The sequence below is a fragment of the Fukomys damarensis genome, unplaced genomic scaffold, assembly GCF_012274545.1.
Source record: "Fukomys damarensis isolate Sample0158 unplaced genomic scaffold, DMR_v1.0_HiC HiC_scaffold_35, whole genome shotgun sequence".
NCBI lineage: Eukaryota > Metazoa > Chordata > Mammalia > Rodentia > Bathyergidae > Fukomys > Fukomys damarensis.
The window spans coordinates 38,217,202-38,229,240 of NW_022900947.1; positions in this window are offsets into that span (position 1 = coordinate 38,217,202).

The following is a 12,039-nucleotide window of genomic DNA, read 5'->3' on the forward strand; positions in this document are numbered from 1 at the left end:
AGAGAAACTATGAGAGCACAAATTCCCATGCGTGATAGTTGATCTGTTTCTAAATCTGCATTCGCCCATACCTAAGCACATGCAAGCCCAACCTTAGTAAGTCAAAACAGTTTCTCTAAATTTAAGGATGATGATTTACTACCTGTAGCCTCAAAACCTGTATCAGAACCTTTATAATGTTTATGATCTTTTACCCAGTAATGCCACTTCTCCAAGCTAATTTTAGAAAGATAATAAAAAATGCTCACATAGATTTATATGCAAGGATATTTAACTGTACTATTATTTGAATGCTGCAGTAAAAGGCAAAGAACAAAAACAGAGGACCAGCTGGAAAAAAAATATGATGCATTCAAAAATCAAATGTTATCCATCAATTTAAAAACATGTTTCTTGTTTCACAAGCGCAAGGTCCAGAGTTCGATCCCCGATGCTGGGGGGGAAGAATAAAAATAAAAATAAATTTAAAACATGTTTCTTAGAGTTGAGAGTGGGATGCACCTGTAATCACAGTACTTGAGAAGCTATGGGGGGAGGATCACTGAGTTCAAGGCCAACCTAACCTAGGCTATCTAGTGAAATCAAGACCAGTCTAAACTACAGCAAGACCCTGTCTCAAAAAAAACTCTCTTGACTAATACACCATATTAAGTAGAGAAAAAACAAAGCAGTATAGTATCATTTCAATTATTGGAGATAAGATTATATCTAAAATCAAAGTATTAACTAAAAGGTGAAACTGTCAAGGAACTTAATTCCTCCATGCCTGTTTCCTCACTTACATAATAAGGAAATAAAATCTCTTAGGCATACCCTAAGAAATAAGGGTAAAAGATGAAAAGTACTTAAATAATGCTTGACATATAGTATGCATCTTCAATGTTATTTATTAACTTCTATCACATGTGCTGATAAGAAACAAATTTTGCAACAATTTCCCATGAAAGGAATGAAGAAATAAAAAATTTTCAAAATTATAATACCTAGAAGTCATCACTATTAATTCACATAACATCTGGGTTAATTTTGTTCTAGACTTTCAATACACATTAAGCATTATATACAACTGGAATTACCATATATTGTACAATTTCTAGAGGTTACAAAACATTTTGTAAAAATACCATCTTCATTTAATCAGACTGAACATTAGATTTAATTCCTCACTGCTATACATAATATCAGAGTGAATATTGTGATTGGTAGCTTTTATACACAACTTTGATTTATCTTCCAAAAAGAGTTTCAAAATAGAACTGCTATCTTAAATGGAATGAAATGCACTTGGTTCTTACCCCTACAGGCCTGTCCAGAATGTAGACACACACTGGCTGCTCAAAACTGCCTGTTTCTCCCTTTTTTCCCTGGATACTGCTGGATACTCTGAAAGATACTGCTTGACTTTTTCACTGTAACTGTTTTTTGGTACAACTGTTTGTCAGATGTTTCTTTTTTCCATTTATTCCATTCAAAAGACCTCATTTTTCCTTTATACCACTCAAAAGTCCATTTACGATTTTAGTCTTCAAAATTCCAGTACCTTTTTCAAAAAGGTTAAGATTCTTCTTTATCTGTCTAAAATGGGAGTCTTTGTTAGAAATATACCCTGAAATATTCACAGACAGAATCTGATGACAGAGAGTAAATGTATCAATACCATCTGCAGCCAGGGAAATGGGACACAAATAGTGATGACAAGAATCTAGATCAAGGTTTCAGCTGAGGAATTGGGCACACAAATATTTATTCCACTGTTCTCTCTATTTAAATACTTTTTAAGCTACCTTAATAGAAGAAAATTTTTAAAAATATATCTTTAAATGTAAATATAATAATTGAAATAACTTTCATGAAACAATTACGATTTATCTTCTGTCATAGATCTCACAAGAACAATAATTCAGTGATTACAGGAAAAAAAAAACTCGAATATTTAAGCCAAAAATCAAAACTGAAGTAAACAACTACAGTATTTAGAATCTCGGTTATACTTGCCAGTACGTCCCACAGATAAAAACATACCACAATGCATTTTTCCAAACCATGGTTTCAGCATACCATGCCAGTTCTCCAAAACAATATTAGTATTTATATTGTGCATTACAAGAATACAATTATGCCTCTGTACGTGCCCACATGAATGTTTGATAAGTACTTTTATTATGTACTAGTATTAAATAATACAAATTCTCTTGGTGCCTAAATCACATCTTGGTACCAAGTTAGGCACATCATTAGCAATATACAAATTAATAAAGACACACCAAGTGTTTTATTGTATCCACAGGTTTGCAAGCAAGACCACCATTGAACAAACAAACAAACAAACCTACCTCACTGCATGTCTTTTGCTAAGACATACTGTGGGAAAATATCACCCAATTTCTGTGTAGAAAACATTTCACTTTGGAGTCAGGACGTGAAAGCAGGAGAATAAGTGGCATTTCTAGAGATGAAAGGAGCAATGAGAGTTCCTCAGGTTCAAAGACAGGGTAGAGTGGACAGAAGAGAGTGGTGTTTTTCACACTTTTCTCAATAATAAAAAGAAACACCTTTTTAAATGTATTTATAATATATAACAACCCAGTAACATATATATGATTTCATATGATACTTCAAACAACCTGCAGTACACTTTGAGATAGTCTCAACTACTGTATTTAGGGGGAAATGTCTGATATTCTAAACACTTCCCACTAAAATAATTTCTTATCTTTACAGTTTGTAAAGCCTTAGACTAACAAAACTGGTGTGTGTCTCCATCTATGTACTGAGCAAGGAAGACATGAGGCAGGTAGGAGTCAGGGCACTGCTGCTAAAACACACTCAGAATAATCTCCCAAATTTCTTTCTGTCCTTAAATACTACGGCTCTAAGAGGTGGCTCTGAGACTGTGATCCTCTAAAGAGTACATGCCCCATTATGTTTCCCACACAGACTAGCAAAGTGGCTTTCACAGAAATAAGAAAGCATGAAATAAAAATTTATTAAATTCACCTGACAGAACACAAAGTAAACAGAAAAGTAAACTTCTCACACACTTAATATGTTTCCCACACATCGTTAAGTGCAAAAAAATCATGCCTACTCTTATTAATGATCGAGAAAATAACCAAATCATAGGCCCAGTTCAGAACAAAAGTAACAGTAAGAAGACTGGACAATATAAAACTTTAATAATTCAGTAATTTTTTAAAGAAGGTCTCGATAAGTTGGTCACCTTGGCCTTGAACTTGAAATCCACCTGCCTCAGCTCCTATTGCTGGATACGGGCATAACCAGCACACCTACCTTCAGGTACTCCTAAGCCCATCAGTTCTTGGCTCAAGTGACCTTCTCTGCCATTGTCTTAAAAGGAATAGTTTTTGCCACAAAAATGTCAATGACATCAGAGTTTTTCCTATACACATTAACTTTCAATAAACCATCACAATTTAATTGAAGGGAGAGCTTAAACTGAAGAATGGTCTACTTAAAGGCTTATGATTTTAAATCACTTATGTCCTTTTATGACAAGGGCAATAAGGTCACTCTGTTTTATAATAAAAAACTGTATGATACAATAAAATATACATTTCTCGTGACAACCTGAAAATTATAATACATTATATAATACAACACTCTCTTTCCAAAAGCTTTACCTAACATTACCAGTACTTTGAGGTTTTGAATTAATTTGGGGAAAAAAATCTAGAATTTTAGCAAAATTAATGTAATTTCTGATTCTTTAAATGAGGGCAATATTTGCAAACATATTTTTATCCCTTAAAAAAATAAAATATTGTGCTTGGGATTTAGCTCAGTGGTGCTGCTACTTGCCTTACAAGTGCAAGGTCCCAAGTTCAATCCCCAGTAGCAAAAAATAAATGAAAAAAGTAAAATATTTAACAATGGCCAATTCTAAAATTTCAGCTCTGATTTATATCTCTCCCTTTTCTTTGAGTTTCTAAATATTAACAATCACTACCTAAAATGAAAAATACTTTTTAAAAGTTTTATGGAGAAGAGATTTGAAAATAAAAAATTGAAGGCTGCGGATTTAGCTCAGTGGTTCTGCCACCTGCCTCGCAAGCACAAGATCCTGAGTTTGATTCCTAGTACCAAAAAAATTAAAAATTGAGACTTTGCACTGGCAGAAAAGAAAGAAGAATGGGGCTAATGAGGTGGTGAGGGATGGGAATAGTGCCTCTAGAGGTTTCTCATGAATGAACTGTCAAAGTGGAATGATATTGAGCTGGTTAATGTTGAGGCGTTTCCACAAGCCACAAGAGCCAATCTAACTCCTGGAATCTGCACTAAAAGGCACATGTCACCATTAGGAAAGAGTCTGCAGAGGAGCTGGGAGAGTGACACATGCAACAGCCTGTTTCGGGTACTCTGAGAGAACTTATTAAACAGGTTCGATCTCTGGTTAGGTATGAAAGAGACAGGCATCAGCTGGATTGGAGAAGGGAACAGGAAAGTTTTCACTGGAGAAATGCACACAGCCAGAAAACCCAGGTTTGCGACGACGGCCACATCAAAGGCTTCTTGCTTCTCTTGCAAAGGCTGACTAGCTGTTGACTTTTGAAAAGCCATTTAAGTAATATATTCAGGCTCCAAACCAGTCTGTCCCACTGCTCGCCTCCAGGCCCTAACTCCCAGTGTTCCTGCCTCCAGACCAGGGGCCACCAGGGACCCTGTGAGTTACACAACAGCCCCTGGCTCCACCCCAGAAGCAGTTATCTTGCTATTGCCTCCTCCCATGTCTATGAAAGAAAGTATTGTGCTGGGTAGGATTTACACCAATTGACAGCTCCTCTCACTCTAGACATTTTTAAAGTCTAATAAGTAATTTATTCAGATTAACATTCCCTCCACAGAAAATAACACTTTTCAAAGTTCGTAACAAAACAACATTCCAAATGAGTTTAGTCACTGTGGATGACCATACAGAACATGCCACAAAGCCTCATCCTTCTCATTCCAGTTCACATCCAGTAAAACCCTGAAAGGACTTGCATACAAGTCACTGAGCCCTCTTCCACCCCACCCCACAAGCAGGCTTTACTCTTCACAGTGGTTAATTCACTCTAAGAAAACTACAAACACAATATAAGGAGGGTAGAATTCACCATTGGATCACTGCACTTCAAGAAATGCCCTAAAAACCCAAATTAAGTATCCAATAATGACAACCACGAAACAAAACCACCACATTTCCGAGGGTCTACTACATTGGACAAGGTTTGATTCTTTATATACATTACTTCACTTTCATCCAAGCAAATCCATAACTTCTGTTCAACTTTACAGATACGGAAAATGACAAAAGTAGTAAATGAACTGAGAAATGGTGTACATATGGATTCTTTTCCATTTTAAAAGAATAAACTGCTATATAAAGTTATAGTAGAGTAAGTAGTACTCAAAATGCATGGACCGTGGATATAGCTCAGTGGTTCCATTGCCTGCCTCACAAGTGCAGGACCCAAGTTCAATCCCTGGTACCACAAAAAAAAAAAAAAAAAAAAAAAAAAAAAAATATTTATTTTTTTTTTTTTTTTTTTTTTTTTTTTTTTTTTTTTGAGACAGGGTCTTGCTATATAGTTCAGACTGACCTTGAACTCTCTATGTAGCCAGGCTGGCCTTGATCTCATGGTGATCTTCCGGTCTTAGCCTCCCAAGAACTGGGATTACAGATATGTGCCACCATGCCTGGCTACAATATGCTCTTATATTAAGTCTAAGCCTCATAAAAAAAGCTTGAGATCATTTAAAAAAGGATAATTAAACATAACTAACAAGTAATTTTTAAGTATTTCATGAAAATAATACATTTACCTTATCAAAGTAAATAGTGGAAAAGGGAAATCATATTATGACCAACATATCAGAGATTTATTATTTCATGTTTAAGATAAATTCAATCCTTTCATATTAATGTCTATTAAAAGTTCAATGAACAGTTCTATAAAAGAAAGTGATAGTACCATTTCAGCCAAGATCATAAACATATGCTTCCCAAAGAAGAATGCTAACAGTGTAAACACTGTGATAATTCAATCAGGAGCAAAATTCCATGACAGCAGTTCCTGCATTATAGGAAGACCTGACAAAGTATACAAAGGATAAATGGCCATACCTGTGATTTAAAATAAAAATGTCCTCAAATCACACTTTTTCCCCAGAGTCCCTATATGCCCTTTATTCTTTGTGCCTGCTCTATTTTGAGAGAATATTTGGTCACTGGCTGAGTTTAGCAGAGTTCAGGGTCATCTGAATAAACCTTTTGAATGTTGTCTTGGACCAACTCCCTAATCTAGGTTATGCTCCTCTTCTTATTAAGTCCTTTAATACATTAAAATCACACTAAGCCTACATGAAAATGTTAAATGGGAGTTAAGGTTTCTAGAAACCAAACACCAGGCACAGAATAATCACTGAGCAGAGCCCAGTCAGATGGACATCAAACTCTGCTAGACAGTGAGGCACACAAACAACGAGCAGGACAGTCCACAGCCCTAAGGAATGCGTGCTGTGGGGCGACTCATCCAGCTAAGCTCGGACACCATCCTTACCAAACTGCCCCTCACCGAGAGCATGGTAGAAAGTTCCAACACGGTACAAATGCAGGTAGACCAAAAAAACCCAAAAGTTTATCTTTTCACATATTAGGCTAGAGAATAATGCCATGATTATACTTGAGGGTGTAATTCCCATGTAGAACTTAAAATGGGAGAGGAAATAGGACTTGAAGAGGGCAAAATAAAGAACTGAGCCATTTCTCTCACCTCATCAGCTTTCCCCACCATCACTGCTATTACATAAACTCAGTGTGCAATGCAATATTTCACCTATGACAACTTTTCCGCTTTTCAAAAACTTGTCAAACTAGGAGCTATACTGAATATTTTTGGTTTTATAGACTATTTTAAAAATAAAAACTTTCATCACTCCAAACTAAAACTATTAGGATTGAGGATTACAGTATCAAATAGTAACTTGACTCTTATTTATAAACACCTACTTAATGTGTTTAAAAAAGAATCATTTCCAGAAACTAAGACTCAGTGTCCATATTCAATGCTAAGTAAGCTCAGTTCAAATTTCCATTAAAGTATTTTTTTAACCTTAAAATAATACATTTTTTGTTACTTAGTGCTAAAATACCAAAAATTTGAAATGTAACTTTAAGAAATTTACTTTTTAAATAGGCTTAAAACCTTTAATCTTTACTACATGTCAAATGAGAAAAATAAATACCACTTCATATGAAACAAAAACTATTGTAATCACCCAACCCATTTATTACATCTACAGGTATTAGGAGACTAAAGCAAAGCAGTCATTTAATTTGAGATGATCTAAGGAAACTAAAAGTTGGGTGAATATCTCAAAATTCATATGTACAATCCATATCCATTATCATTTTAAAGAAATGAGCTCAGTTGAGAAGACAACATGTGTATATAGTAATTGCACAATAACAAGATATACAGTGGACCCTTGATTTAACTCAATTTGTTACCAAGGGCTGGTTGTAACCCAAGTTGGTCAATCGCCTTCAAAGTCTCTCTCCTGGATAATTTCAGGCCATACCTCTTCCAAGCAGATCTGTGTCCTTTGAGAGACTGGCTCAGGATTTCTCAATTAACCCCACACAGGAAAGGATGTTATAATGTTCCTTCCAGAACTCTTCAAGGGTTAAATCTGTATCTTAGGCCATCTCAGAAGCACAAGTGGCCAGCAATTGGGTCGTAACTCAAGACTTTGGTCCTAAGTTAAAATTAAAATTCTGGTCATACCCCAGGTTGTTCATATGTCAGGCCAGTCGTAACTCAAGGGTCTACTGTGATAACTTAGACAAAGTAACTTTATCTCATTTATAAATAGAGAGATGGAAGGACCTAAGAGAAGAGAGAATATAGGAAAACTTATACAGATTATAAAGAAAGGGGCCCATAAAATCATTTTGCAAGCCAGAAGCAGTAAATTATAGTACCCTTCTTCTCATCAAAGAAACACTGGCCATGAAATTAAAACAAAATTAAAAGTGAGAATCAGCTATACTAATCTTTGTCAATACACAGACTATTATACAAGATAAACGCTATGAAGTTAGCCAGGTGGACAGTTAGTCTACAAGATGTCTCAAATGAAAACAGAGGTACATTTAAATAGGCTACATATTCAAGACTTTATTGGCCATTCTCTGCCCACTATGGAAATCAAATATATAATGTTCTACGTATATCATTCCTCCCAGTAAGTCATAAGAACTCTGGTATTACCACAGAAACATACTTTAGTTGAAGCAGTACAGAGAGTTTAAGAATTATTTGATGTGCACTGAATTGTACAGTTTGCTTCAAAAAGCAAGTAAGATTTTTCTATCTCAGAATGAGGTCACTCTCTGAAGGTTCTATTTAAGATACCTGTAAAATTGTACTTGTGACTCTTTTATAAGAGATTTCCATGATTGATTTCCTTAATCTCATAGAAATCAACAAATTTCATTTGAGTACCTATCAGTTCTGAAAATGAAAAAATATACAAGTATTTAAACTCAAAACAAATAACATGATTCAAATGGGAAGGGAATCAACGGAGGAGGGAGAGAAAAGGGAAGGAAAGGATAAGGAAAAAAAAAGTAAAAATAGAAGGAAAAACTGGAAACAAAGCTTTTGTACCTAGGGAGGGGAGGGGGATTGAGAGGGGAATGAGATAAAATGAAATTTATTTAAAAAAAATAAATAACACGAATATTTCCAATGTAACAGATTATGATGAATCTTAGTAATGGTATAAAAAACAAAGGAAGATAAGGCATGTGGGTTAAAAAAAAAAATCAACCTGACTGGAAGGGTCTAAGAGGGATTATGGGAATAGTTAGGATTCAAGCAGAGCCTTTAGGAAACAACTAAAATGGTTGACAGGCATACGGTCTAGTGGCAGAAATGTCATGGTGGAAGATGAGAGCTTATGGATAAATTAAGAAAAAAAGATAGAATGGGCCAGGAATTTAGCTCAGTGGCACCGTGCCTGCCTTGCAAGTGCAAGGTGATAAGTTCGATCCCCAGTACCAAAAAAAAAAAAAAAGGTAGAAAACGTCTCAGAATTGGCAGCCTCTAAAGGAAAGCAGTCTCAGGAGAGCAGACCTTGCACCCTAAACAAATGACAAGGCCTTCAGTTCGAAGGAGGACCTGTTCTTTCCCAATGAAGGAGACATTGCGAGGTTTTGAAAAAGAAAGAAATTCATGAACAGACCTGTTATTTCTAAATTTTCTTCTAAAGCACACTGGATGTAGAAAGAGACTAAAACAGGGTGGGAGCAATTTTTAAAAATCTGAGTAATCCACAGACACAGAACTGAAAAAATTTTGCAACTGAACAAACAGGCACCACCACCCTTCACAGTCTGAACAAGAGTCTGCTAACTAGCTCTTGACCGCCTTCCACAAGGTGTGGCCTGAGGGGTCTTTTTACAAACCAAATCAGATGGTACCTTCTGCTCCTCTGCCCCTTCTCCCTACAAACCAGAAAAACTGGTTTTTTTCATTTCCCAGAAGTCCAACTCCTTTCCTGTTTCAGAATCTTTCCATACTGTATCCTGTGTCTGAAAACTGGCACCCGGACCTTTTTCACCTCACTGTCCTTTCAAACTCTGTTTAAATGTCATTTAGTTGTAAGGCAACCAATATCCTAATGTAATAATGTGTCCCAACCCTTAAATTCTCTTTTGACATATTTAACCACACATTTAGACCTGGGCTTAATATGTACTCCTCCATTAGGCCATTCCCTGAGACTGTCACCTAAGTCCTTAACCCAGTAGTTGAAACCTGGGTAGTTCAAACATTTGTTACATTAATAATAAATGAATACAATAATAAAGCCACAGCTGGGTGTGGTGACACATGCCTGTAATCCCAGCACTCAGTGTAATCCCAGCACTCAGGAGGCTGAGGCAGGAGGATCCTGTGAGTTCGAGACAAGCCTGGGCTACATAGTGAGTTCCAGGGCAGTCTGAACTACATAATGAGATCCTGTCTCAAATAATACTAATACTAATACTAACAACAACCACAACAACAATAATAATAAAGCCACAAAAGGACACTTTAATTACTCAAGTAGGTAAATGGTCTTGCCATTACCTGATACACAGGGAACACAGGGACAATGGGCTTGTGGATAATGTCAAATTCCACCTGAGGCATGTTTAAGAAAATAGTGGAATAGTTCTGAGCTGTATAGGTGGAGTCATTAAATACCTAGTAATCACTTAGTGAGAAAAATAAATGCACCATCAATGGGAAAGGATGAGAAAGAAAAGAAAAAAACAAAAGCTGGCTCTAAGTAGGTTAAAGAAACTTCTATTTAACTGCCTGGAAAAAGAAAACAAATAGAGAAAAGACTGATATTTCTAATGTGTAAGAAATTATAAAATAGAAAATACCAATAAACCTAGTCAAAAGGGAGTTTTCCTTAAATGGAGTTAGGAAAAATGCAAATGTCTTTAAATCATATAATAAGATACCTATCTCACTCATAACCAAAGGCAGAAATTAATACTTACCATGAGATTCCTTTGGCAAAAAAGCTAAAGTTTGACAGGGCATTTTATTGACAAAGTTATGTTATGATAAGGACACAAAGAGGCACAATTTTGAGGATAAATCTAGCAATATCTAGTAAAACCATATGCTCTTTTACCTTTTTTCTTTTCTTTCTCATCCTTTCCCATTAATGGTGCATATATTCTTTTCGCTAAGCGACTATTCAATATTTGATGACTCCACGTACACAGTTCAGAGCTATTCCACTATTGCCTCACACATGCCCCAGGTGGAATCTGACATCACCCATGAGCCTGCAGGTTCTTGTGTTCCCGTTATCAGGAAACGGCAAATCCAACTGTAAAAATTGCCCAAATATATAATGACAAAATATAAAAAAAGATGTAGAGATAATCACTGCAGTATTATTTATATTACCAAAGATTTTACTTTTTAAAACCTCAAATCTCCATCAATTGGAAACTGGTAAAATAAAACAGGTCACATTCACCCAATGATATTATGCAACTGTAAAGACAATAAATTATTAAGGAGTGATCCACAGAATAAATCAAGTAAAAACAGCAAAGTATATAATGTTCTACCATTTATGTAAAAAAAGAAAAAATATATATAGTCTGCTATTAAAACAAAGGGAAGTTTTTTGCATATGATTACTTATAAAAGGAAGAAAACAGGGGCAAGGGATTTAGTCCAGTGGTTCCACCGCCTGCCTCGCAACTTAAGGTCCCAAGTTCGATCCCTGGTACCAAAAAAAAAACAAAAAACAACAACAACACAAAGGAAGAATACAGATATGGAAGCTATGCTAAGAAATATACTGTTTGTGGATTTGACTAGAATCATGGGATTATATAGATATAAAACTAAATTATTAAATATCAAAAATAAATGAATTCAAAAATATATCCATTTCTGGGCAGGGGATTTAGCTCAGTGGCACTGTGCCTGCCTTGCAAGTGCAAGGTCCTGAGTTTGAACCCTGGTACTGGAAGGAAAAAAAAAGAAAAAAAATATATATATATATTCATTGGCTTAACTACAGAGAACAATTATTAAGATTCATTAGATAGACTGACAATTAGTATGGGATGTCTAAGAAGGGCCCTTATAATTCCCACCGCCTTACATAATCTCCTCCCTTTAGTAGGACTAGATTTATAGACTTTATTAGAAAAGTAGGATGTGGCAGACAGCCAATGTTCACAACAACCAATACATGGAAACAACTCATATTTCCAACAATGGATAAATGTATAAACAGAATGTGATGTAAACGTGTAGTGGAATACCATGCAGCCTTAAAAAGGAATGACTACAGACAACCTTGCAGACATGCTGAGTGAAATAAGCCAGTCACAGAAAGATAATTATTCTATACAGTCTGATTCCACTTTAAAAGCAGTCAAATTTACAGAAATAGAAAGTACAACGGTGTGCCAGATGTGGTGGATCACAACTGTAATCCCAGCACTCG